Source organism: Mustela nivalis (assembly GCF_964662115.1).
Source record: "Mustela nivalis genome assembly, chromosome: 11".
Lineage (NCBI taxonomy): Eukaryota > Metazoa > Chordata > Mammalia > Carnivora > Mustelidae > Mustela > Mustela nivalis.
The window spans coordinates 69,552,848-69,580,694 of NC_139030.1; the positions used below are offsets into that span (position 1 = coordinate 69,552,848).

Consider the following 27,847-nt stretch of genomic DNA (forward strand, 5'->3'; position numbering starts at 1 on the left):
TGCTTGATAAGTGTTGTCCTTGAGATAACTGTCCCCCAACATGTGTCTGCTGCCGCTGGTGCAGTGAGGAGAGTGGGATTTAAGCCCACTGAACAGTGCTGTCCTGTCTGCGGGGCCCTGGGCCAGGGCTGGGCGAGATGGCGGGTGTGGGGTAGTGCAGGGGCTTGTGCCTGTGTCTGGGCAGACCGCTAGGTCCACTGCCTCATTCAATTTCTTGCCAATCAAGTCAGCCGGGCCGCTTTTGTGTAGTAATAAGAGAAAATTTTAAATTCTCACTTCCCCTTGTGCAGAGTGGTTTACCAGGAGGCTGTGATTGCCCGGACTCCTCAGCCGAGGAGAGTTTCCGTGGCGTGGTGGTTAGATTTTGTGCAGAATGGTTCACTTGGAAGCCGGCAGCTGCCCTGGGCCACTCAGCCGAGGAGACTCTGTGGCTTAGTGGTTAGATTTCTGCTTGCACGAGGGCCCGTAGCTTGACTGCCTGATGGGTGCCTCGGCTGCAGGGTCTGATTCTTCTTGCCTAGATCTGATGGGCTACTCCAGGTGACCTTGGGGAAGCTCTGTGCTGCTGGCTCCCTCATACCTGACCCTGGCCTGTGTTGGCTTGTTCAGGGGGCTTGAGTTCGCGGTTGGCAGCTCTGGAGGGGCCGCACACTCCCAGAAGGGGCTCCTGCTGGCTTGGGACCTGGAGTGTATGTGGCAGCCTTTCTTACTACGAATCCTACTGTTTCCCCAGCAAGCTGAGGGAAGTGTCCGCTCTGCAGCATGGCCCCAGAGCTCCCAGAGCGCTTGCTCCCAGGCTCTCCCTCCGCAGGCCTCAAGTGTGCCTTCTCCCCTTGGGGGGCCCACACCCGCCCTTGCTGCCGAGGCTTCTGGCCCATTCTCATATCCCAGTCCGTGGCCTGTTCCTGTACGTCTCCGAGGCCAAGGTCTGGAAAATGAACCTTGGGCTGCAGAGAACTGATGCTTTCCCCCCATCTGCATGTGGAATGAGAAGGAGCTCGGAGTGGGACTCCGTCTCAGGAAGCGGTTGGAGCAGGTGGAGTCCCGTGTCTTCTCCAGAGGGCATTTGCTGTCAGAGCCCAGGTCAAGTGCACAGCGGTGTGGTGGGGGCAGTCGGCCGCCGGAGCCCGTGCTCTGGGCGTCGGAGCCTTGCGTCTGCGGTGAGCCCGCGCAGCGTCTGCTTGTTATGTAATGTGACAACACGGGGATGAAATAGAAACCAGATGTCGGGGCGGGGCGATGCAGTCCTCATCAGTGGGCGCCGGCAGGCCACGGCCTGACTCTCCTCCTTACTCTGACCTGACGGCCTGAGAGGACTGGCTCTGGGGGGCCGCCGGGACGCAAACCAGAGGCTTGGCTAAAGGTAAAGTGCAAACCCGCTGCGATTCACTCGTCTGAGGAAACTGTGCGGGTTCTCCATGTCCCGTTCTGTAACTGCACGGGCCGTCCCGTGTGGCCTGGCGACTTGCTAGCTGGTCACCTTAGAATGTTGGAACTCCACGGGTGCAGAGCGGAGGCCTCTGCTGTCTCCCCTCCAGCCTCTGTGCCTTGTGCTGGGGTGTGGGGTAGGAGGAAAGGGGATCTGCGGTTCGCTGGAGCGTGGGCACTGCCCGTGGGGGCAGGGGGCCGTTCGCCACCCCTGTGCCCTGCTGTGGGGTGCTGCCGTCCTCTCCCGGGACACTAAGGCCCCGTCACCCATGCCCTGTGAGACTGTACCACACATGCCCCGCTTTGCCCTGAAGTGGGGTGCCTCCCTCATGTTTCGTTCTTGTCTAAACATCGAGACTATCTCCTTTACTGTGATTTTCCATTGGCTGGTCTTCCAGAGAGATCTGTCGATTCTGTACTTTGGTAAGAAGACCCCTTGGGAAAAAAACCTAGGAATCTTGGCTGCAGTTTCTTGTCCCTGGGTTTCTTTAAAAGCCTCAGCGGGTTGTCACATTCTTGTTAGGAACATCTGTGCTGACTGCCACTCAGATCATCTTGTTGTCCTGTGTCACCAGGGGCCCAGCTCAGTGAGGTGGAGCCAGGTCTGTGGGTCCATCAAGTCCCGACACGAACTTCCCCACGGGGCTGTCACTCCGCCATCTCTGAAACCACAGCCAGCATTCACGCTTTGCTCTCTGGCTGCTAGGCCCATGCTAAGCACGCGAGTGGAATTTCTTACAGAATCCTTCGAACACACCTGTACAAGCAGGTCATTTTATAATCCCATTTCACTGTGAAGAAACAGGCCCAGAGAGTGGGTGCCGTGCCTGGGGTCTCACTGCTGCGGCTGTGGCAGGGATCCCAGCCAGGCTGGGCCTCTGGCAGCAGGTCAGCTTGGTTTCCCAGCTCTTGGCTGTGGGGCCCTCGTTTCCGGGTGGACACGGAGTCTCCGCTGGGTGTTGCCCCCGGGCTTTGTGTGTTCAGTGTGTGTAGGAGCGTCAGAAGCAGGGGGCAGAGATTTTCACCTTGACATGGGGAGATGTGTGTGCTGGTCCTAGATCCCTGTCCTGGGAGAAAACGTGAAACGCCCCAACAGCCTTGTTCCATTACGACTGTTCAGAAAGAGAACTTGGAAAAAGCCTACCCAGTGGTGTTTGGAAGACTAAGTGTGGTTGTCAGAAAATTATCCAAGGAAATAGAACTTTCCCTGAAATCATTTTCTCAAACAGGAGCTGCTGTTTGACCCTTGAGAACCCACGGTGAGCCGTGAAAGGCCGAGGTGCAGGAGCACCCTGGTTTCGGGTGGGGCGGGGTTGCTGTCACCATGCAGAGGACCAGGCCCCCAGGACTCCTGACTGGTCTGGCTGCCAGCCCGTAAGGCCTGCCTCGCCCCAGCAGGGGCCATTGGGCACCACAGGGAGGCTGCCATCGTGTCTGCATCTCAGGCTCTGTGGGGCTTTGTTGCTAAATATAACCCCTTCTTTGTGTTTCTGAAAACAGCCCATGTGTCTCTGAGGGTCTTGGGTACAGACACCCCCCCCCCCCCCCGTCTGGCAGAGGACAGACACTGGGGCACAGAGCCCATTCTAGGTACAGGCTCTGTGTGCCCAGGGCTCTTGCCCTCCTTCTTGTTCAGTTTCGAGACCCTTCTGGATACCTGATGCCATGAGAAGGCAGAGCCTGAGAAGGGTCTTCCTGGCAGTGCAGCTCCAGCGTGTGTAGGGCTGGAAGAGGAACATGGCCAGTATTGTGCCCAGGCCTGCAGTGCCCATTGGCCTCTGTTCTCTGTCGTGCCAGGCTTGGGGTGCTTAGCTCCCAAGGGAGGTGGAGCAGAAGGGAACAAGGGGTTCAGACCCTCCTTATGCATCCCCAAATATCCCATGCATCTCAGAAGCCTTTTCCAGAAGGTTCTCTTTGAGTAGTCCCTGCTTAGTGTGGGACTGGGTGGGAAACAAGGTGAGGGTCACCAGCTGTTGTCCAGGGTACCAGGGGGTGAAGGTTCTGCCTTTGTTCTTACTATCCCCCACCACATACCTCTGTCACCTTTTAAACCAAGCGGGTGCTGGGGCCTTGTCTGAGGGTCTCGGTTCTGTCATCGGCTGGGCAGTGCTGGGGACCCTGCCCCGGTGGCAGTCCCTGCTGTTGAGCAGGTGTCTGATGGCTTGTTTTAAATGAAGAACATCTTTCCCGACTTTGGTTTTGCATGATGACTGAAGGCCTGGAGCCTGGAGCATGGTCAGGTCTCTGTGGTCTGGCGACTGAGGGACAGGCTACATGAAGGGCCCGGACATGTGTTCACTCAGGATCGCTCAGCCTGGGTGCAGGTGTCAGCCGATTCAGTCACTGACTCTCCTTGGTCGCAGTCACTGACCTCTGACCTTGGGGCAGCGGCCTCCATCTGACCGACCGTCGGCCCAAGAATCCCAGCAGGGGCTGAACTTCTTCTGTGTTCAAAGTGTAGGAAGAGATGGGAAGTGCCAGGAAAACAGCAGAAATTAGGGATTTCTTCAGAGACGAGACTTTTGGGGAAGAGCTAGGTATCTGTGACCCCAGATCCGTCATCAGATTCTAGAAGCAGGACTATTGGAGGCATTCTCTGAGATTCTGAATCATCAACTCATATTTAAACGTGATGATCCCCTCATGTAGGCAGTCTAAAACGGCAAGGAGAATTTCTGCTGTGGCACCGCACCTCTGAGTTTACCCACAGTTCTTCATCCTCTGACAGACAAGTAACCTGATCCTTCTCTGTTTGCCGCCTGCGTGGTCATCTTGAATGTCTTTGAGATTCATGGCCTGTGAGGGCAGTTGACAGCTGTGTTACCAAATGTGTTTAGGTAATGGGCTTCAGAAAAATGTTTGCTAAGGATTTGTCTATACAGACTTAACTGGGCATGTGCACTTATGTGTGCGTGTATGTGTGTGTGTGTATAAGTACATTTAAATTTGAAATGCAAGTTTCATTGGTCCATTTGTCTAGGAATGGCTAGAATTTAGGAACTAAATGAAACTAAGCTGCACACATGCAAATAATTTGAACATGATTGAAAACCAAACTGAGTTCTTATTTATCCTGCCTACAAATCTGGAAACTTGTAGAACTTATTTTGGCATTCTCTTTTGAAAATAATTCATGCAGAAATAGTGTTATATATGTAAAAATACAAAAAAGGGTAGAGAAAGACCAGAAAGCCCTTTGCCCCTTTCTGGGCTCCAGCAGAGTGGCTTCCACAAGGAAGGGGCAGGAGTGGTCTATTCTGGTGTCAGCTCTGAGTGCCTGGGTGGGGGTGGGGAATGCCTGTGGCATTGCCTTTGGGGAGACCCAGACTCCCCAGTAAAGGGGGTGCAGACCAAAGTGCTCCCTTGAACCAGGCACCACGAAACCATGCAGAAGGAGTTAGGAATGTTCCTGAAATTGTACTGAGGATAGCGGTTTGCCAAACAAAGTCCTTATGTCAATTCCTGATACATCTGCCTCCTCCTGGAGAAACCTGTAGCCCACCAACGTGTGTGAACGCTTACTGCGGGGTGATGATCCCTACGGTTAGGGGATACAGCAGAACATGAGAAGAAAAAATAAGCTGAACGTGCCTATATCTGTGCCATACTAATTGATTTCTCATCTGTACTTAGAGAAACACTCACGGAGCCTTCGGCCGGCCCAGAAGGTGCCCGACTCCTGAATGATCTGGGAATGGGTGCTGTCCAGACTGCCTGCCCCTTGCCACTCGCCTTCAGCTGGGCCCTGCGGGTCACCATGGAGACCTTGGCCCCAAATCCTTTTCATTTTCTTTCTTTTCTTTGCTAGCTTTAGAAAACCCTAGGTAGAATCCTGTTTTTGGTTGAAAGTAGACATTTGTACTGAATAGTTTGGGAAGCAGGTACCAGCAGCGTCTGCAGGCCCGAAGGGACAGCCCAGCCTTTGGGTTCCTGCCTCCTGGGGACTCTTAGCGGAAAACAGTGGTGTTTATGGAGCCCAGCAAAGGGGAACATCGTCATCTGTGTACAACTTTCCCTCAGGCCTGGATCTCCTTTAAAACAGCATGTCTTTTGAAGGAGCAAGAAGTTTAAACAGACTTAAACAATTTGTTTTGCACACGGAGGTTTTAGGATGTTTTCTCGAATGCTCTGTTATTCCAGCTGAGCTTCCCAGGAGCCTTGCGAGCTCAGCTGGGCCTGCCGTATGAGTCTGCTCTTCACTTTATTAATAGTGAAAGAGCACCAAGCCACCACCTGGCATCCTTCCCCACTCTCCGTGGGGTCTACTGGGCCCTCAGGGCAGGACAGAAGCCTTGTTGCCTGCCTCCCCACCCCAGGCCAGGCCTGGCCACGCCCACCCAGGGTTTCCTGGGCTCTGCCCTGCAGGTATCCTGCATTCATTTCATTGATGAATGAGGGACCAGATTCAGCACCTCCTCTGAGGTCAGCAGGCCTCTGTCCTTCAGGCCCTCTCATGGTGGAGCTGGATTGCCTGCCTGGGGGCTGTGCTCAGTGAGGGGAGGGCCAGGGAAGGAGGGGCCCAGGAGGCCACTGGGTCTAGAGGCTGTGATCCTTAGTAGATGCTCGATGGGGGCCCAAGGCTCAACATTGACAGGGACCCCGGGGGAAGGGGACCTTGGGCATTGAGTTGGAGCCAGAACCCCGGACCAAAGGTCCTGGGCCTGAGCCTGCCCAGGAGGCGTGGGTGCGCGCCGTCCCCTGCTGTCTGTGCAGAAAACACAGCTGCAGCAGCTTCTTTTTAAGAATGAGGAACGGGCCTTTGGTTGCTGGAGAGTGCAGTCAACAAATGAGCTGTTTCCACAAATGCCACGGATGGCGAGCAGGGCTGACTCGAGCTCTTACCTCAAGCCGATCAGTGAGGCAACAACTCAACTGGTCAGTTTCCTCAGCCAGGAGTCAAAAAACAGCACTGGAAATGTTATGAGGGTTTCAAGAGGAGAACAAAGCAAACCGGCTGCAGTGAGAGGATCCCCAGGAGAGCAGTGGGGCCGTGCCCGTGGCCAGTGGCCACCTCTGTGCCAGCAGCTGGTCTCCACCCACTACCATCGGAGGTGTTTGGGGGGAACGTTGCAAGAGGGTGAAACCGGCTGCCTTTATCGAAGACGGTGGTCTGGGTGAGGAGAGGAAGCGAAGTTCACCCAGGCACTAGAGAAAGACAAAAATAAATACATTAGTGTAGATAGAAAGCAAGAAGCAATTATTTCTAATTGTCAGGTTCTGGTGGTTTCCCTGGAGCCCCATCATTCGGGCCACCCCAGGCCTGCCCTTGCTCCTGCCGCTGATGAGGCCTAATGCCCACTCAGGACGATGGGGTGAGCATCTCTCTGGCCCCTCTCTAACGCCCCCCCCCAAATCTTTCCCTCTTGGGAATACAAGTTCTCATGTCTTAGCATTCAGCAAGGACCCTGTGATGGGGTAGAATTCAACCTGAGAGCCACTTTTGGGGAGGGGAAAAGGGGACTTGCTTTCTTAAGAGTGAACAACTGTCAGATGATTTCCTCCATGGACAGTTTTTCCCAGAGGGGGTACTTGTTTAAAATGCTCCATGTCCACAGCGCCCCTGCTGTCCTCAGGCCAAGCAGAAGTACAGGGTGTGCTGTTTTCCTGGGGTCCTGGGGCCTGGGCTTGGGGGCTGGCCAGCAGTGCCCAGTGTCCTTGGGTTTCTTGGTTCCTTCCACTGCGCAGCTGGAAAAAGGAGGATACTAGAAATGTTTGGAGCCCCTGGGCAAAACCAGCATGTAGAGTCCCCTCCCACAAGGGAGGTGCTTCTTCCCAGGTCTGCTGGCATGTCTGTGAGCTTCCTGGAGGACAGCAGAGTTTCCCTCACACTTGGATTCTGCTCGGGTGTCTCCACACTCTGCTCCCGTCCCAACAGGCCGAGGGGGACCTGTGTGATACCATGGCCTTGTTGGAGCAACAGATGAATTGCTGGCTTTGTACTTGTCCTGACTCTGAAGATCCCTGGAAACTTCCCCTGGACAGCGGCTTCCGCGTGGAGGGTCCACATGCTCCTTTGGAGAAAATGTTCTCCAGCTCCAATAGAGACCTTGGTTTTATCGCATGAGCCCTGCGGGTGTCTCAGCTGCCTTTTGTCATAGGCTGCGAGCCGTGCCACTACAGGTGTCTTCCGTTCACTTTGCTGGGCTTCAGTTCAGGCCGCTGATTGCCCTGAACCTTCTCTCCGTGACTGTAGAATTGTTCCAGGCTCTGTACGATGATGACAAGCTTGTAAAGGGCTCACTAACCATCTTACTTATTTAATTTTTAAGAAGGAAAAGCTAGGTGTCTTCAGTCTGAGGCTTGACCTCTTTGATAGCAGTGGTGAGCTCGTCTGCCTGGGAACCCAAACCGTGTTGGGATGTTCTGCCAGCATCCACAGTCCAATACCACGGTGGCGTTGATGACATCTTTCTCGTATGTGTTTCCCGAAGAAGGACGTTCACAGAGCATCAGCAGGATTCGGGAACGTGGGCCTGCGTGGAGGGCCTTGCTTGGCCTTGTTCTGAGTTGTCCGAGACTTGTGGTTACTCTCTGAGCCGATGGGGGACGGTTATGCTCGGGCCAGACAGGCAGGAGGAACATTCCACAGGAATGAGAAACTCACGAGCTCTAAAAATACACCACAAAACCTGTTAGCATTTCTGATAGGGGCTGGGAGAGGAGGCCGACTTTCCAGAGCCAGGAGTGGGGGAGGACGCGCTCCCTCTGCAGACGGCGCCTCCGGCTGGTAGGTGGAGAAGGTGGGAGACAGGCCCTCTCCTGGGGGAGCTCTTGGGCCCTTGCTTGCAGGGGCTCATATGGGAAGGCCCTGTTCTCTATGGAGCCTGAGGGAGGAAATGGAGGAGCAGATGTGGGGAATGGCCTTCACCACCGGGGTGGGGGGGACACAGAGGAGTGTCAGACCCCACCTGGCCAGGCAGGTGGCCCCAGAGGGGAGAGAGCAGCTCAGAGGTCAGAACGCTTGCCCCAGGGTGGGTGTTCACAGTGCTGTGAGGACTGGCTCCCCTACCTTCCCTTTGGGGCCACATAGGTTTACACAGATAGACTGCGCAACATGAGTCATGGGCTTTTTGCTTCTCCTCCTCCCTGCAAGCAATGTGTGATCATGGAAAAGGAGAAAGCAAGACGAGAGGAGTCTGGAAAAAGTCCGTAAGAACTGGTGAGGGGAAAGCTGGGCGTTTTCACAGCTGCCCAGTCCTGGAGGGGAGTGGACTGTATGCTCGTCCCACTTGTGTGTTTGCGTTCCCGCTCGGCCCGGCTTCACCCACATTCGTAGAACAGAGGCCGCTGCAGCTGGGAGCAGAGGAAAAGACACCACGACACAAAGATGGCTTTGTTAATGGGGACCGCTTGGTCCTTTAATCCAGAGCTTCCCGCGACAGTGGAAGTGGCCCGCGGCTACTGTGCCAGATCCCGTCGCCACTAGCCTTGTGTGGCAATCGAGCACACAGACGGGGCCAGTGTGACTGGGAAGTAGAACTTCACATTTAATTTAATTTGAATTCATTTTAATTTTAAGTAGCCCCCTGTGGCTAGTGGTCACTTAACAGAGGAAGGCTCTAGAAGGAGGACTTGAGGATCTGTCCTCTGTTCAGTTACTTGAAAATAGAAGGCTTAATCCTTTTGAATTTCCTGGTTGGATTAAAAAAGAGGCTTGCTTGTGTTGGGAATATTTTAACAGTGAGTGGCCTGGGCGGTGTCGGCACAGTGCTGAATTTATGGTCCTTCTCAAGGCTGTTGGGAAGATGGCACGAGAGGAAGCCTGTGTTGCAGACGTGCACACCAGTGGTTCCAGGCGGGGGTTCATCTGGTCACAAGGAACAGACATTTCCTCAGTGGTGGGTAAAGGGTGTCCATTGAGGGAATTTAGGAGAAGTTCTTTAGAATACAATAGAGGAAGTCTTCTGGCACTATTGCCCCCTTCCCCCCTTCCCTCCCTCCTTTCCCTTGCCCCTCCCCCTTCCCCACCCCTGCGCCTTCCCATCTGCTCTGTCCTCAGCTGTGTCCCTGCACTGGTCTGGCTTGTCTGCTGTGTCCCTCTCATGTTACACACTCTGGGAGCAGCCAGCTCGAGCAGGGCGGAGCAACAGGACACCCCGGCAAACGGACATCCACATGGACTTTACACAGTCTGGGGTCTGTAAAGTCACTGGGAGCCAGCCAGCGTAGACAGACCTCGCTGCGTGATTCCGCCCTTGACCCTTCTTCTCAACTCAGGGAGTCCGCTTGTTGATGTGTGCACTTCAGAACCGTCCTGGGCCATTGAGTGTGTGGGCGCTCTCCTGTTGAGTATCAGGTGACTGTGTGTGGCGAGCTTGTCCTCGCCCTGCGTGTGTAGGGCGGCCCTCCAGAGTGTACTCCGCTCTGCTTGCTTGTATGCCCTGAGGGGGAGCCAGAGCTGTGCAGGGTGTCTGGGGTGGGGTGGGTCTTCTGCTGGCCTCGGCCCATGCTGGGCCCCATCTAAAATAGCCTGGAGGGGCCGCTGTCTCTGTGCTGGGCAAAGAAAAAGTTTGATCATCGCTGCGTTGACTTTTGGGGGCTGTTCATGATGACAGGCGCCCCCCCCACCCCATTTTGTAAATATTTGACACAGAAGGGGTGTTTACTGGCACAGTATGTGTTTCAGGAAATAATATTATCCGTCGTGTGACGCAGTTAAGTCTATGAGAGGTTCTGAGTAATTGGATGGAAAGGATTCTGCTGGGGAGATGCCACATGCAGGCCCGGGAGGTGACCCGTGAGGCTTTTGGTCCTGGCACGTTCTGCCGAAGAGCGCTTGAACCCTGGTCTCAGGGCTTTGTAAAATGCGGCCGGTGTTTCTGTGTGTGTGCTCCTGTGTGCTGCTCGTTGGGGTTGGGATGAAGCAGGACTGGAACGAGGACGGTGGACGGGACTAAAGGCTCCCGAGGGTCGTGGTGCAGATAAATGAGCGTCTCAGCACCCGGGACTCTTGCAAGTGGCTGGGCTGAACAAGGGTTGTGATGGAGAGGTGGCAGGGCCCAGGAGATCTGCGGTGTGTTCCTTCTTGCCCCCAAGGTGCCCCAGTGTTGCCCCCGGGTAAAGGGCTGCTATGGTTATGGGTCCCTGCCACAAGTCAGGTTCTGGAAGCATCTTCTGTTCCTGGTGATGCTCTGGGGGTGTGCCAGCCTCTGAGAGGTCACAGCTTTTCCAGGGGACCAGCCAGATCCGCCGGGAAGCCCGGGTTTGTCTGCTTCCAGAGGGCCTAGACATTCCCCTGCTGGGCGCTGAGCCTACCTTCTGCTGCACTTTTGGGCAGGAGGATTCTGTAGTTTGGTGATTCAGGTTTCTGTTTTAGGCCATTGATTGTTTCATGGTGTGACCGGATTGTGTGCACGTTCACCCATTAGGGTTTCCTCAAGCTGACTGACCCATGGCGCGGGGTTTCTCCCACATTTTATTTAACCACTGCCTCCTCCTGGTCCCGTCGCCCACGTCAGTGACAGCGATGCTGGGGACGGGTGCATGTATGGCAGCAGCACCCCGAGGGGAGGGCTCTGGGCAGCTATGTAACAGATTGCTGCTCCTCAGTTGGAGGAACACCGCTGACCTTCGTGTTGTGAAATTTGGCTGTCGCTCACCCGGTCTCCGTTTTCTCCAGGGTTCCGGAGTGGTGACCACAGTCTTCATAGGAGTCTCCTCCTGTTTTTGGATCTCCGGCTGGTGTAGCCTGAGCAGGCTGGGCCCCAGCCTGTCTTGTGGGCCTTGAACAGTCCTGAGCTGGGTCTCCTGAGCAGTCCTGAGCTGCAGTCACCAGTGCCTCAGTGGGGTTGTGCAGGGAGGTATGCCTGCTGGCTGGGTGGCCTGGCGCCTGGGAGCATCGTCAGCACGTGGCAGAGGGGGCTCACCGTGAGCGGACTCTTGAGCAAGGGGCCTTCTCACACAAGTGGGTCCTCTCGGTAGGTTTCTTGGACAGGTGGGCGAGCAGTAGCAGCATGAGATGACTGCTGTCTCCTGGCCACTCCAACGGATCAGAGTGTCTGGGCCTGTGTCCCAGAGCCCTTTCCATTCAGCTCCAGGCATCAGGGCGGTATTAGAACTGATTGCAGCAGTGGCCCGAGTGCAAGCCCAGGATGGAGAGCTCCATGTCCATTGTGATCCTGCTGTGCCCCAAGCCACAGAATTGGGTACTGGGTGCTGGGTGCAGGGAGGGGGCCTCGGCCAGGCAAGCTCCACTGCCAGCTGCAGCTGCTGCTCACCAGCTTGACCTGGGACTGTGTCCTTAACCTCCCCGTGGCTGTTCTGGCTCTTTGTAAAGTGGATTGTGGAGCCAGCGACTTTGCAGGGTGTCTGTGAAGAGCAGGCACAAGAAGACCCCAGGCTGGCTGGCTGAGTGCATGCTGGCGTGGCCCCGCTCTGTAGGCCGGACTGCCCTGCCTCTGCTTCTCCTCCCCATGCGGTGCAGTTCCTGCTCATGTGCAAAGGGTGCATCCGCCTCTCGGGGTCACCCGGGCCCATAGAGATGAGGGGAGGGTGGGGTTTGCGACAAACAGTTGTGGATGGGCAGGGGCCCATTTCAAGAGCAGCTCCCACAGCCCCGGGCTCGCTGCAGGGCGGCCTGCGTTGCCACCATACTTCTTGTCGGAAGCGACTACTGTTCCACGACGTGGCCATGTCATGGTCTTAACTCTAGGGAGAATGTAGGAACTTTAAGCAAAAATCTGAATTAAGAGAGAGCAGGGGGCAAGTCCTAGACTGATTCAACTAGTCTGCGGGCTGCAGAGAGCGCCTAGAAGGGGGCAGTGGTTACTGAAGAAAATGCCAGTGATGTTGATAGGTCCCGTGACTTCTGTTCTCATGTATGTGTACATGTGTGTATATGTGTGTGTGACTTTTAAATACATGGGGAAGAGCTTTTTGCTCCTGCTCTTCCTGGGAAGCTCCAGAGAGAGTGTCCTGAGCAGGTGCATGTGGCAAGGCCTAGCCTCTCTGCTGCGGTGCCCTGTCCCCTGGCCTTCTGGCCCCTGTGCCCACAGCTTCTGAGCTGGATGTGAGTCTGCAGAGCAGAGAGCCGGACCGATGGACTGTCCCCCAGTGGCAGCATGGGCACCAGAAAGAGGGTTGCCTTGTCTAGTGAGCAGAGCTGCTGCTGCCTCTGACGGGTGACCATGACCCCGCAGACTGGTGGTGAGCTGGCCGGCCACCCGCGTGCAGCTCCTGCCTCTGTTCTTCACTGGTGTGGATGTACAAACTGCTTTTCTGTTGTGCTTTGTTTCAAAGTTGGCTCTTGGCTCTTTCCCCTTGGTCACCTGCTTAGAGGCTTCCAATGAGGAAGCAAATGAGAACAGCTTATTGACCATTGTGTGGCTACCGGAGGCAACAATAGAATTGCCTGTGGATTGGACTTGTCGGTGGGTGACGTCCATTTCCCCCAGGAGGCTGAGCAGTTTGGGGCTGCCCTGGGCAGTATGGGTGTGGGCCCCCCTGGGCTGTGTGAGCCCCCTGGACAGTGTGGAGCCCCCACTCGGTAGTATGAGAGGTATAAGCCCCTCTAGGGGCTGTCTTGGACAGTGTAGGCTTCCCCCAGGGCAGTGTGGGCTACCCCCAGGCTATGTGGAGCCTTCCAGGGCAGTGTGGGCTCCCTTGTACAGTGCAGGGCCCTCCTGGGCAGTATGAGCCCCCCAGGCAGTATGTGGAGCTCCCTCTGGGAAGTGTGGGACCCCCTCTAGGTGGTATGGGGCTCCCTTGGACAGTGTGGGGTCCCCCAAGGAAGTGTGGGCCACCCCTAGGCAGTGTGAGCCCCCCAGCCCCCACCACCCGGGGGCGGTATGGCCTCGGTGGCTGTGTTAGTCTCTGGGGCAGGTGTGCTGTGCGGCCAGGGGCCTGGCCAGATTGGCAGGCAGAGGCAGGGGGACAGGAGTGACTCTCTCCTGAGGAAAACCTGACATCACGAGAGAGAAGACACCATGGAGTCCTCCAGGGCTGGCCCTGAGCTCTAGGTCACCTGTGCACCTGTGAACCAGGTAGTGCTGTGGCTTATGGGGTGTGGGGGGGGTCAGTGGCCCCCCGGGGAGCACAGTGCTCTTGGGACAGTGGGCTCGCACCCTCCGAGCATTCACAGAACTGCAGTGCCCTCTCGTCCCCCATTTTGGAGATCTGGATAGTCACCTACCCCTTGTGGAAATTTCGAGGGTGCACCTGCATCCTGGTCACTCACCCTGCACCTGCTTCCAGCAGAGCTGACACAGTGCCTCTTGGTCAGGCGAGGGGTCCCAGGCCCAGACAGCCCCTCATGCCCCCATCCTGGCTTCCTGGGGACCTCGCTGTGTCCCTGAAAGGGACAGGGGGCAGGGCAGGGGGCAGCCCAGTCTTTACATTAAGTAGCATAAAGATAATTATTTTTTTAAATATAAAAATACACAGAAATGGAAGTTTTGTTATTTTTTCCTGTGCCCCAGGGAACATCTTTTGGAAGCCATCTAGATCACTGTTCCGTTTCTTTGGCAAGAATAATCAAATACTGAATGTCAAGGGAAATGAGAGCAAATAGTTCCAAGATCCTCTGATGTAGACAGGCCTGGGAGCAGTGAGTGTCTCTGAGTGTATCTGCTGCAAGAATCTTCTCGGCTCAGGGAGATAAACTCTGATTCCTGTGCCTTACCCCCGCGCCCACCTGCGACCCCAGGAAGCCCCAGGCGCACCCGGAAGTACCCCGGAGCTTTGTTATTTAAGGACTGTGTTCACAGAAGAGCCAGAACTGATCAGGGAAATGCTAAGTCGTGCAACAGGACTCCTGAGGCTGCTTCTAAATGCCAGCCAGTGTCGGGACCCTGATCCCAGGAAGCCCTGATAGGCTCTGAGGCTGTGGGAAATGTCCTGACCTTTATAATCTGAGTGTCCGCGCTCAGAGAGACCTTACCCGCTGAAAGAAGGAAAAACAGCAGGAGCTGGGCTGCAGCACCCAAGGGCGGGGGCTCTGATCTGCCAGGCAGAGACCCTGGCCCAGGTGGTAATGAGACCCCTCCAGGAGACGGCAATAGTGTCTGTTCCCAAGGCATGCACGCGGCCAAGTCCGCAGGTGCATGTGCCGCTGTGAGTGTGACGTGAGTCCCAGTGCAAGTACGCTATGCACACTTTTACTGGTGTCTGTCTGCTTACGGTCATGCCTGGGTGCTGTCCTCCCCTGCCCCGGGACCTTGAACCATATCAGAGCCTCTGTGCCTCAGTGTCCCCGCCTGCAGAATGGGGACATTGAGGGTGCTGGCATCCCCAGCTCTCTCTGTGTGATGATCGGGTTGGTTGCTGACTCCTGTCAGGGCCTGGATCGGGGGGAAGGTGGGGAGGTGGCATGTCAGGAGCCACTGCCAGCCAGGTATCCATTTGTCCCCAAGCTGGGAAGCCTAGAGGAAGGATGGCTTAAGTCACTGTCTTGTTGTTTCCTATGACGCTCCTCACTGGTTTAGTAAGGAGGAGGCCAGGGAAGAGGCCGCTGGCCATCTTTGCACTCTGCACACAGAAGCTCGTTGTCAGTGACTTTGTTGTTCTGTCAGTTTTGGTGAGGACGTTTTATTTAAGAAATAAGATGACATTCAGTCGGAGCAGTAAACCAGACACGAAAGAAGAGCTTTCAGGAGGTATAAGCATGGAGGCAAGAGGACAGGAGCCTTCTCTTGGAATAGGCAGTGATGCTTTGCTTTTTCCCTTTTTAATCATTGAAGTAGGAACTGTTTGTTTTGGGAAAGTCTTAGAAGAAAGAGTGTATTTGAAGGTGGGGAAAAAACCCTCCTGATCCTCCTCTAATCCCGTTACTATAGGTCATGGCTGTTACCACGTGCCTGGGTTTCTGTCCTGTCTCTTTCCTGGTGTTCTTTTGTGTCTTGTTGCTTTCTCCATTACTGGATTCTTGATGAATATGAGATTTTGCTGTTTTGCATTTTACACTTACCGTTTTAGTATAACCATCCTTCCACACTGTAAGAAGATCCTTGGTGGGTCCTGGTGGCCGTGAAAGTTGGATTGGACGGGTGCTATCCCACTGGAGACCTGACTGCTCCCACTGTTGGATAGACAGAGGCTTTGAGGCTCTTGGTTGATGATGCCCATCTCTTGAGGAAGAACAGGAGCCTAGCTTTTCTCACTCTTTGCCCAGTGTTAACCATCCTGTGCTACAGTGTCCCCAAGGGAGATACCGAGGGCCTGAAAGCAGAGCAGGCTGCCTTGGAGGTCTTCTGAGCTCACCCCGGCCTCTCCTCCCCGTGCCCCTGGGCAGGCTTGCCCTGTGCTCCCTCTTCTGTGTGCAGCCCTGGTCTCGTGCCTGAGCCTTGCCCCCAATGGACTTTGGGGTTTCTGTGCATGCTTCTCTCTGTCCCTACTGACTGCCACTCTTCTTCCCTCCTGGGAAGGGATGCTCTCACGCACCCAGAACCCCGGGCCAGCCAGGACTCCTCTTTTTCTTCACATTCAGGGTTGCATGAATTTTCTGCAAGCATCTGTTCCTTCTCCTAAACATCTGTTTCACCTCTCCCATTTTCTCTCCCCGTTGCCACCGCTGTCTCTCTTGTGGAATCCGAGTGCACTCTGGACATCCCATCAGCCTATCCCACGGCTCCCAGAGAATCCGTCTAAGATGTGGGTCCACTGAGGGGCTCCCGTCTGTCCCTGGGAGCAAGAACGTGCTCTGTGACTCAGCCACCCTCATTGCCCCAGGGCCTCCCTCCCTCTGGGCACATGTGTGGGTGGTGTGGTCCCCGTCTGAGTCCCGGGGTGATGGAGCACAAACAAGCAGGGTCTTAGATGCCTTCCTGCTTTGCCAGAGGTGGAGGATAGGGCTGGAGGGGAGAAAGGGGCATGACTTCCATGGTCCTGCTCTTCCTGGAAATGTCTTTGGGTAAATTTATTTTCTGTTTCTTACTGCAAGTGGATGACATGAAGCCTCCTGTTTTTTTTAGTGTGCTGGGGCCCTCAGCAGGCCCTTGCCGTTGAGTGTTTGCCCACTGAAGTCTTCTGAGGAAGGATGGAGCCAGTTTCCGGCCTCCGGGGTGTTGAGGCCATCCCTTAGACGTGCTGGGACACACCTGAGCTATGTGTCTGGCCGGGCAGGTTGGTGTCCCCATGCAGGGTGTGGATGGGCCTGAACGGAAGGGAGTGGAGGAAGGATGGTGGGGAGGGCGTGTCCAGTGGAGCCTTGTGCACGGCTGGGCCTCTTAAGGAGGAGGGATGCGGTGGTGACCCCAGGCTCCTGCATGGGCTGGTCTCTTGACTCTTGACACAGTCCCTTGGGCTGGTCATCCTGGGTCTCTGCCTTCATCAGGCCCCACCCCTGCCTGTCAGTCTAACCCCCTTTGACCAGGGAGGGTCTGGCTGCCCTGCTTTAGTGACTTGCCAAAACACCCTCGCATCCGAGCCCCCACCCAGCCCCACTTTTGTGCCACATCTTGGAGGTTGGGGCCTTTGCCTCTCACCACCTACCCCCTGCCGTGGGAGCTGCCTTCAGGGGTTCACATCTACTGGTTAAGTGCTGGAGAGACACTACCGAAATGGGGTTTTTTTTAGAACCCTGGGGTCTTGCAAAGTGTTTACAAATTAACCGAAAAGCTGGGTGGGCAAAGGCAGGCCCTGCGGGCTAAGAACCTGGGGAGCTCATTGTAAAAGAGGCTTTTCCAGTCTGTTGTTTCAGGGAGCCTGTAGCCTGTGGAGCTTCTGGTCCCCTCAAGTTCAGTCCTGGGCAAGGGTAGTTCTGATGGTAGACTGAGCCTTTTCCAGTGCTGACTGGTGGTGGTCCCCCGGGGCCAGCATTTCCTGGAAACAGGGGACCCTGGGCCACTAGGGCATTGTTGCTGGCCCCACTCCTCAACCTGCAGGCCAGGTGGGCAGTTCCATTTCCTTTCTAGAAGGATGTGCAGCTTTATTTTAAATTAAAAAAAATGAAAACTATATCTGATAGACTTTCTTGTTTTTTGTTTGGATGGTAACTAAAGTTGAAAATGTTATTTTCCTGCCTGAACAGGGCTGTGCTTTGAGTGCTAATGGGCTGGCTTGAAAGGAGACTGTCCACTCAGAAATCCCGATTAAACAGTTTCCTTGGCTCCTGAGAGTTTGCCTCCATCCCACCCCTGTTCCAGAGGAAGAAAAAAAAGAATCAGTAGCCCCCACCCCCCCCACACACATAGCGGTACCTCCCACTGGGGGATGTTCCTGAACTGCACGCACTATTTGACCTGACCCACTATGTTGGCGTAATGTTCAGGTGGCTCCGCAGGGACCGAAGGGACACATTGTCAGTCCCAGCGGTCTGTGTTCTTCTGACTCTGCCCAGCACCGAGGCTGCTCTGGTTTTGCACTGGGGCAGCTCGGTGCCCGCCAGCCCCTCAGATTCCTTGGCTTGGAGCTCGCCCGATGGGTGTTTACCCCTGCCATTCTCATCGCAGACTTTCTCAAAGGTCTTTGCGTCACGCCTCGAACAAACAACAAATGCTGGAAGGGTTTGTGTTCTTACCGCGGAGAGCAGCCAGAGCACTTTGTTTACTTGGAGGCCTGGCCTGGAGTGTTTGGGGCGGGGGGGGGGGGGGGGGGGTTGGGGAGGGGGACTCTGGGCCTCCCTGGAACCGCGTGTCTAGAGGTGGGGATGGGGGCAATGTGGCAGGTGTTCCTGAGGAGGGAGGAGGCTGCTGCTGCTCCGGCTCCTGGACACCAGCGCTCTGCCTCCGAGGCCACTGCAGGTCACCCCGAGTCCCGCGGCCCCCCCTCCTGCTCTCCAGGCCAAGGACCCTCAGGGAGGCCGCAGACAAAGGACTGGGCAGCCTCTATGGGTTCTGTTTTCATGCAGATGCAGCCAGCCACTTCCAGGGGCCCTGCTAGCCCGAGTTCCCCTGTACCAGGCTCTCTGGAGCTTGGGCCCTTTTTCTAGAAGGTGCTGGTGGACGTTTGAAATCTTCTCACGGTATTTAAAATATGTGGCCTTGGAAGAGCAACACAAAAAGCACCCACATAGACATTTCCAGGGCTGCACCCCCCACCTGCCAGCCGTGCTGCGAAGTAGAAATTAACCTAAATTAGGAAGATAATTGTCCCCGTGTTAATTGTAGGTTGTCCTTTGGAGCTGTTTGCATTTGAGAGGCCTCAGCAGCCGGCTGGCTCTGGGCCCACAGGGCCTTCCTGCCTCTCGGCACCCCTTAGAGCCACAGTTCCAGAAAGGAGCCCTTTCTTGGGGTGTCCTCTCGCTCCACAGTCTCGAGAGGACATTCTTCTGCAGTCCCCATGTCAGCTGTGTGCCCCCCAGACCCCCCCCCCAGGATGTCCCTCCCAGAGGGCTGCAAGGCTCTTTCTACATACAGGCGATGCACACAGACTCCCGGCTGTTTCCAGCGTGCATGCCTGGTGTCACAGCTGTCCTGGCTGATGGATGGCACTATCACACTTGGCACTGGGGGCCGGCACTGGCACCGGCACTGGCAGGCCAGTAGCCTTGACCTCGCACCTCTCCCTGCCGTGGTTTAGGGTCCTCCTGTTGCCCCCTGGCACTCGGTGTAGGCTTCACACTAAGAATCCTGTGGGCCCTAGCAATGGTTCTGTGAGGGGTTTCCCACTTGGAAGCGCCCAGGTGAATTGCGGGCCGTCCCTGTTCCTGCACACTCTGCCCAGGGGAGGCAGGGGACCCTCTGAGCTGCTTGTTTCCTCTTTTGATTGGTTTTCTTGTTGCCTGGTTCACTTGCTCTGTCAGTCATGACCGGATAACACACTGAAGTAAAAATTTCAGTCCCTGCCCTCCCCAGGTGATGAGTCAGTATTGAACAAAGGTTATAAATGCCCCCCTTTCTCCCCAGTGGCTGGTAGGTAGTGTGGCAGCAGGGTGTCGTGTGTGTGTGCAGTGTGTGTGATGTATGTGTGGTGTGGTACACATGCAGTGTGTGCGATGTGATACACACATGCACACACGATGTGTGACACGTGACACTCATGACACGTGATATGTGAGGCGTGTGTCACACAATGTGGGACATACATCTGTGGTACACGATGCATGTGATACACATGTGACACGTGCAATGCATGTGATGCGTGCGACACATGTGATACACGATACACGTGTTATGTGATGCGTGTGACAGATGTGACAGATGGGACATGTGCAACAAACATGACATGTGATATGTGAGGTACATGACACGATGTGTGGTATACATGTGTGCAATATGTGATGCGTGTGACACAGTGTGGCATGTGTGGTACACACAATACATGATGCATGTGGCAGTGTGATGAATGTATTTGTGACATATGATACTTGTGTATGTGACATGTGTGGCATATGTGACACGTGTGTGATGTGGGATATATATGACACATGCATGACACAGGTGCTCCGTGTGTGGGGTGTGTGGTGCGTGGGGGCTGTGGGGTGTATAGGCAGGCAGACCTGCATAGCTGCAGCTTGCTCTGTCTCTTGCTCTTAAGATTGATCCTCCAAATTGTCGGTCCCCCCAAACTCCCTCTCAGAGACATTGAAGGCTCCCAAGGTTGTTAGTTTTACCACCGATCTGCTTTTCACAAGTGCAGAAGTGCCCTTCAACAATGGTAAGTGGGCTGCTCATTGCTGCTGTGTGTCCCCATGACAAGGGCTCTGTGTCCCACATTACCACAGCTGGGTATCCCTGGGACAGGGGCTCCGTGTCCTCCATGTCCTGTAGCACTATGGTGACGCGTCCCTGGGATGGGGGCTCTGTGCACCACTGCAGTGGGGCATCCCTGGGATGGGGGCTCCGTGTCCTCCATGTCCTGCATCACCATGGTGGGGCGTCCCTGGGACAGGGGCTCCGTGTCCTACATGTCCTCCATTATTGCAGTGGTGTGTCTCCAGGATGGGGGTCTGTGCATCACTACAGCAGGGCATCCCCAGGATGGAGGCTCTGTGTCCCGCACCATGCCTAGGGATCCCCAGGAAGGGGGCTCTGTGTCTTCCGTGTCCCATATAACTGCAGCGGGGCGTCCCCGGGATAGGGGCTCTGTGTTCCGCATCACCGCGGTGGGGCATCCCCAAGGCGGGCTCCATGTCCTCCATGCCCCGCATCACTGCAGTGGGGCATCCCCGGGACAGGGGCTCCCTGCCCTCCGTGTCCTGCATCACTGCGGCTGGGTGTCTCCATAGTCAGACATTACAGTGGAGAAATAATTAATTAAGAAGATTGGGAACGAACTCAGAAGATGGAGTAAATTCTCATAATATGGGAAATGTTAGCTTATATTTGGAAAAGAAATAATAAATTTAGTAAAAATTGTTGATGCATTTAGGATTTTAAATTAAGAGACTTTCTGTGGATAAAGCCGAGTTTTGGAACCCAGATATGTATTAACTCTTGGAGGCTTTGTTCCCTAGGTGCTCTGGCTGGGAGGGAACACATATTCTCTGTAGCTGACGGGGCCTCCTTTATTTTGCTCTTTCATATGCTTTACCTAAAGCAGAAATGGTGAGTAAAGATCATGATACTTTTTAAAAATCGGCTGTGGTGGTGACAGCTGGGGGAGCTGGTGACCGCTGGGGGAGCCTACTTGGCATGACCTCAGCAGGTGTTACTGGGGGTCTGTGCACCCCTGGCAGGGGTAGGGGAGTGGAGTGATGGAGGGGGCTGCTGCTTCTCCTGGGCTTTCAGAGTCCTCTTTCCATTTATGACGGCACAGTGCCAGGCACACATGCGGTTGGAGTTCAGTGAAGACTTTGTGAGGAAAGGAGGGGAAAACTGTTATTTAAAAGATTTGCTTCCTTGTTGGGAAACTCAGAAACGTGCATATTTTAACACAAAGAAAGGTTAACCTGCAGAAATGCTTCCTCCTAAATGAAGACTTGTCTGAGTCAGAAGCAGACCTTTCCTTTTGTGGTTGGTGCTTATGGAAAACAAAGTTACAGCAGGAACCATCCATGCCTCCCAGCCTTGAAGGTCACCTGTGGTTTTCCTCCTCTGACTCCTCAAGTTTTGTTTCATGTTCAAGTCTTGGAGTTTTGTGAATGGTGCAAGGTAGAGATTAATTTTCTTTCCTCATTTTGATAACATTGGTGTGACACTTTACTTCCTTTCCCAGGATGGCCACACCGTGGGCTCCAGCGGAGATCATGTTCGCCCTGGTCCCGGGCCCTGTGCTGGTCCAGGGGTGCCATGACAGGAGTGAGGCCCTGGTGTCCTCTGCCCGCTCTTCCTGCAGGGAAGAGAGCAGGGCTCTCTGTGCTTGACCCCTACAGAGATGTGAGCGCACCAAGGACAGGTTCCTTTAAAAAAACTAAGGTGCTGGGTGGGCATCTGGGTGGTGCAGTCCGTTGAGTGTCTCACTCTTGGTTTTGGCTCAGGTCATGATCTCAGGGTTGTGAGATCATGTAGGGCTCTGCACTTGGCAGGGTGTCTGTGTGGGGTTTTCTCTCTCTTTCTGCCCCTCCCCTTCCCCATGCATGCATACACTCTCTCTCTCAAGTTAATAAAACTTAAAAAAAAAAAACTGAGTGGGAATTTGAATGGAATTGCGCTGAATATATGGGTGGATTTGGGGAGAATTGGCATCTGTACAGTATTGGGTCTTGTTTCTTCGCACACTCATCTTCTATTGATTAGTACTTTAATGTCTTCTAACAGGTTTGTATCATTTTCTTAACTCAGGCCTTGCATTTGTTGCATTAAATTTACTCTTCGGTGGAGTCTAGGGTCCTTTCCCTTATTGTAGATGAGATCTTTTTTTTTTTCCCCCCTTAAATGAAAATGCAGTTCATTTTGCATTTTATTTTTATATCTAATCACTTTCCTAAAATCCTACCATTTCAGTGTTTTTTCGCTAGATCTTGGGGGTTTCTAAGACAAAGAACATGAACTGTAACGATGACAGCCTTGCTTTCTAATTACTGTGTTTATTTTCCTCGTCTCACTGTGCTGGCTGAGGATCCTGGTTCAGCTTGGAGCAGGAGTGGGAAACCGGGCTTCCTTCTGTTGTCCAGGCCTCTGCTGTGCCCCCGTTTCAGAGGGTGGTGGCCCAAGGTTTGTGTAGGATCCCCTGCAGGTGAGGTTCACGGATGTGTGTGTTTCCAGAGCTGGAAACTCACACTGCACCCAGGAGAGAATCTAGAGAATCGCATGATTTCTCTTTAATGTATCCAAGTGCTGGATTAACCCCCCCCCCCTTTTTTTTTTTGGTGCTGGAGCCACCTCGGTGGTGATAAGTACTGTGTTTTTTATATCTGACCGGATTAAGCTTGGCCGTACTTTCGGACTGTTCTGTCTTTTCTTAAGTTGCTTTGGCTCGCAAGTCTCCTTTTTAGCGTCAAATTGTTTTATCCTCTGGAAGAGTTTGCATAAGATTAGAATGGTCTTCAAAGTTTAGACTAATTCTTAAGACTCTTTGAGGTTCATGTTTTCTTGGTGGGTTGATTTTTAACTGCTGGGTAGTGTGTAATAGTTACCAGTGGTCTGAATTTCTAATTCTTCCAGTATTAATTTAGGGTTGTTTTTAGGAATTGACCCATTTCATCTGAATTTTCATTTTTCCAGCCATGGCCTTGTTCATGATGTTTTCCTTTTCTAAATCTCGGTTGGGTTTGTAGCATGTATCCTTTTTAATGTCAGCCATTACTTATCCTTGTTTTTGGTCAGTCTTTAGTTCACTAAATGTTTGAGATGCAGCCCTTGACTTTGCTGGTGTGTTAGTCGGCTGCTGGGTTCCTTCTGTGCGTTCAGAGGGTGGTCAGCTGTCCTTTCCCCTCGGAGGCCCCGCGGGCAGCCCGTTGGCACTCAGCCTGCCTTCTCCAGGTGTAAACTACACATTTCCCTCAAGATGCATGACATGCTTCTGAGACGTTTGACACATGGCATTTTTATTTTCAGTCTGTTTTATTGAAAGTCACATTGATAGTAGACCCCTTTGGTACGATGAAGGGGAATGGCGCTTCATCTCTGTGGCCTTCCTCCTGAAATCACCCCTCCAGTGGAATCATGATAGAAACATCCCACAAGTCCCCAGTAAGGGACATTTGACCAAATAGGTGGCCTGTAGTCTTCAAAGTTGTCAAGCTCATCAAAAACAAGGCAGGTCCCAAGAACAACAGTCCCAGCCAAAGGGAGCTGAAGGAGGCATGCCTGAGAAATGTCATGTGGGCGCAGTGTAGGAGCTGGAACTGGAAGAGGACATTAGGGAAAAACTAAGGACATCCGAGGGAAGCGTGGACCTCAGCTGATGGTCGTGTATTGGTGCTGACTTCTACTTGTGACAGAGCCACCATTCCAGCAGAAGACATTGGCTCTGTCCAGCAGAGGAGCCCTCGCAGCTCTGTTGGTGAGCAGGTGTGTGTCATGTTCCCCGGAAATGTCTGACTCGCCCTCATTCTGGAGGGATTGTTTTAGACCATCGGAAGATGATGCTTCTTTTTTCTCTTTGTGCCAGTCAGGTGACTTTCCTCTAGCCTCTGGCTGCTCCTTCCTCATTTGCCTTTTCTGACCTGCTGCTGGTGGCATCCTTACATCCCGTGTCACAGCCTGTGGGGTGCAGATATTCTTTTTTATTCTCTTGGCGTAGGTTCCCTTCTCTGCTGTGCATGGTGCTCTGGCCAGTTCTAGAAATCCTGGGCTGGCACCTCTCAAACATAGCTCTGCTCTCTTGTCCCCCACTGCCCCCCACCCCTTCACCCATCCAGGACACAGAGCTCTCTCCACCCTGCCCCCCCTTCCCATAGCTCAGCTCTTCCTGTGTTCTCGCTCCCAATTTTGCCTCCTCCTTTTAAATTTTTTCCTTCATAACTGTCTTCTAATTCACTTAGCTTTATTGTTGGGGTCGCATGATTTCCATTGCTTAAACCACTTATTGAGAGTAAAAAAAATTTCATTTAAATGATCTTAAATTCTTCATTCATCAGTTCATTTAAATTGTTATTTTTGAAAGTCTGTTTTGTTCTTTTTCTGATTAATTTTGACCATTTTGTTACTTTCTTTTTAAAATTTTTTAATTTTTGAAAGTATCTTAGTAAACCTTTCATTAACTCAAAACATACATCTAGAAAAATGCTCTGAAGTGGATAACACATTAATGGGAGTTTTCCCTTCAAAATTTCAGAAATAGTAACATGATCTCCTGTTCCCAGCAGTGCTTGTGTCTCAAATGTGTGTGTGACCCTGTCCGTTGACGTTCTGTTGCCTTCCGGTCATTTCTCCATGTGGTTGCTTGTCTTTGCTCAGAGCCCAAGTGTCGTTGGTTTCCCCATGTGGAAAACGGATCAGGAGGGACCAGGCTTCTCATCAGCAGCTCTGTGGCTTCTCAGGGGGTCTGTGGTCAGTGCCGTGCTGGGAATGGCACAGCCCACGGGGGGGCTCCCTGACAGGCACCTTGTCTCGTGAGCCCAGTGCCTTGGGTGCTCCCGTGACCTCCCCCTCACCCAGCCCGTGTGCCCCCTGCTCAAGCTTTTATCTCGTAGCTATTTCTGACTCTTTGGGGGTCCCTTCCCTGCCCATGAGCCAGGCAACACCACAGAAACCATACCTTATTCAGAATCTGGGTTTTCTGTAGCAGGAGAGCTTGCTGTGTTCCCAGAAGAGTATGTCCACACAAGCCTGGCCTGAGGCCTGGGTACGCTCAGACCTTGGGTCAGTTTTTCTCCATCAAAGGTGAGATGCCGGGTGTGGCCCCGACACCCTGTCTGGCCTCTACCCCTGCACCTTACCTCTGTTATGCTCACCTGCCCAATGCAGCCGCCGCTTAAAATGTGTTGTGTCCATGATCCCTCCTTATCCAGGAGGGCACAGGCTGCTGGGGCAAACATTCATTTTGCCTCCTGATCTCCCCCCAGACTTTGCACCCCAAGCCTGGGGGCTCTCAGTTTCTAGCCCTCCTCCCCCATCCCTCCACTTCTCTGCCCTTCTGCCCTTGGACTTTGAGCCAGGCCTTGTCAGGGTCCAGCAGGTGACTTGTCAGGACACGAGGGAGTGCTTTGTTCAGGGGATTGGTAGCTTGATGGATAAACTTAGACACACTATATGTTGACTTCCACCCTGCTTTTGATCCTGTTCTCTCCTTTCCCCATGAATACCTCTTAGTTCTCTTGAATCTTCACTCATTTGCTTGTCTCTGACTGGCTTTCTGAGAGAGCTGAGTCTTTAGGTTCTAACCGCTTGCCTTAATCAGCACCACGGAGTCACACTTCCCCGACCCCGAATCTCCGTCCTGTTCTCGGTCACTTCCTGCGTGACTTCAGCGGTTGGCAGGGGTGCTTACACATAATGTCCAGGCGCCTCCGTGGGCTCATCTCCCGTGGCCTCTTGCCGTGGACGCCCAGGGGCCTCTGATGGGCTGCCTGCCTGCCACCTGGCCCAGGAGGGAGCTAACTGATGGGGTCACCCTTGACCCGTGGGGGGTGGGAGCCAGTGGAGGAATGGTTGCCCCTCTCTCCCTGCAGGGAGACCATCCCAAGATGTTCTGCTAAGGCTTCTAGCCAGGTCCGCTTGATTGGACCAAGCAGTCGCTACCTGGGGATGTGTCCTTGTACTGCCCCCCGCCTGCTGCCCTGCCCCACTCCCCGCCCCCACCCAGCTGCTTCTTCCACTTATGCCTGCAGGGAGGCTCTGCCCCAGGGAAGCGGGGACACCCTGGCCACCTCATGGAGAATGCAGCCCAGGCTGACATCTCTGTCCTTGTCTGCTCTTCACTGTTACTCCCCAAAGTCCCAGATAGGGTCCCCGCTTCCCAGACGGCAGCAGCCCACTCTAGGGACCCTTCCTGTGCTTCTCAGCGTGTCAGGGGCTCCTGACCGGGAAGGACGTGTGGACCTGGAGAGCTGTGTGCTGCAAGACTGCCTCTTACATCATTTACCAAAGCATGGCTGTGCAGCCACTCAGAGCCACAACTGGCCAGGGGATCCTGTGACGTGCACCCTGGAGTTGGTCTCTGCTGCAGCGGGGGCAACCCCGTGAGGCCAGCCGTCTACCTCCACGGCCGGAGATGGCTCCGGCTCCGGCTCCCGCAGCTAATGCGCGCAGCTTCTCCCTGTCCCTGCAGCCTGCCCCCCTGGTCTAGGTGCTCAGCCTGGAAGTCTGGGAGCAGGTTCCAATTCGCCCCTTTGATGGCCTGTACATTGTTTGGTCACACCTTCTGAGGGCTCCTCCTCCAGGACTCTGGGTCTCTCGGGCAGGCAGGTGGGCGGCCACTGCTCCTACTGGCTGATTGCCCAGTGCAGCCAGTGTGACATGAAAGGACGTGAATTTATGGCTGATCGACACGGACTGCAGGCAGAGGTCCTGAGGACTTAGGACTTATTACCTCCTGGATATTTGCTGCCTGGCTCCCTGATGCTGCGCCTGATCCGTCTGGGGTCTGTCGTGCTCTGGGTGTGTGCAGGTGGCTTTTCACCCGGCCAGGGGCGGGTACCGGCGCCTTGACATGGCCCCCAACGGCTACCCCTGCTGTTCTGAGACCCTGTGCTCCTGGCCTCTCCCACTGCCTGCAGTCTTTCCCTTCTGATGTTAGGGACTCACTGGGGCCCACCTGGTTCAGGGGTTAGCTCGGATCTCAGCTCCCCGGGGAAGCTTTCCCAGCTATACCTGCCGCTTGCTACATTTTCTGACTGGCACCAACTTCTGGAGGCTGCGTGGTGGGGACGGCCCAGCCCACTCAGTGCCCTGAGCTGTGGGCGCACGGCCTGCAGTGACCACCTGGACAGGTGAAGGAGTTCTGGGAGGAGAGCATGGCTTGTTTGCAAAATGTCCCACCCCCTGCATGGGGCCAGCAGTGGGAAGACCGGTAGTCAGCTATGAGTAGTGGATATGAGGGACAGTGACACTGATGTGTCCTGGGGCAGGCCAGGAGTGGCCCCGTGTCCCTCAGCACAGGTACTCCCATGGGGATTTGGGCCCTCCTCCCCTCTGTCCAGGTTGCTTTCAGGCCTCCGTTTGTTTGGAGCCAGTGGAGGGTGAGTAGCCACCCATTTCATGTGTCCTGTGTCCTGTGCCGTGGCTTAATCCCTGGGTGGGGGGGCCCTGGGCTCCGTCAGTCATGCTCACCAACAACACCTAGCATGGTGGCTGCTGACTCCCCAAAGCCGCTATGCCTCCCTCTACGTTCTTGGAGTTTAGCATGAGGAGGTTGGGGACACAGGCATTGGACAGCCTGTGGCTGACTTTCTTTGGGTGAGCCTTGCAGGAGTACGAGGCACCCTGGCATGTCACTTCTGTCCTTGTCTCGTGGGTTGTTGGCATAATGACAAATGAGAGAATGTAAAATGTAAATTTCCAGATGGTGTGTTTGTTTGTTTTTTTGGCCGACATGTTTTCCATGGTTGACAAAACAGAACCAGTGTGCCTCTCAGGTGACACAAAGAGCTTTCGTCAACACGTGCCCCATTCCTCCACTGTCAGGTCTGCAACCCCAGCATCCTTGGGGACCTGTGCCCCTGGAGAGCATGATCTCAGGGTCCTCCTCCTACAGGTTCATGGCACGATGTCCCTGGGGG

General features: G+C 54.3%; 1 protein-coding gene across 4 annotated transcripts in view; it reads left to right on the forward strand.

The window, feature by feature from the left end:
- Positions 1–27,847, forward strand: part of HDAC4 (histone deacetylase 4) — a 283,692-nt gene that overhangs the window by 70,478 nt on the left and 185,367 nt on the right. The window contains exon 1 of one of the 4 annotated variants that reach the window (XM_082690965.1): positions 1,204–1,363. The exons of 2 other annotated variants lie outside the window; for them this stretch is intronic. The gene's annotated coding sequence lies outside the window, so the exon portion shown is untranslated. Of the gene's footprint in view, positions 1–1,203; positions 1,364–8,065; positions 8,156–27,847 lie in introns of those variants that run through there. One more of the 4 variants, XM_082690964.1, reaches the window with a different exon arrangement.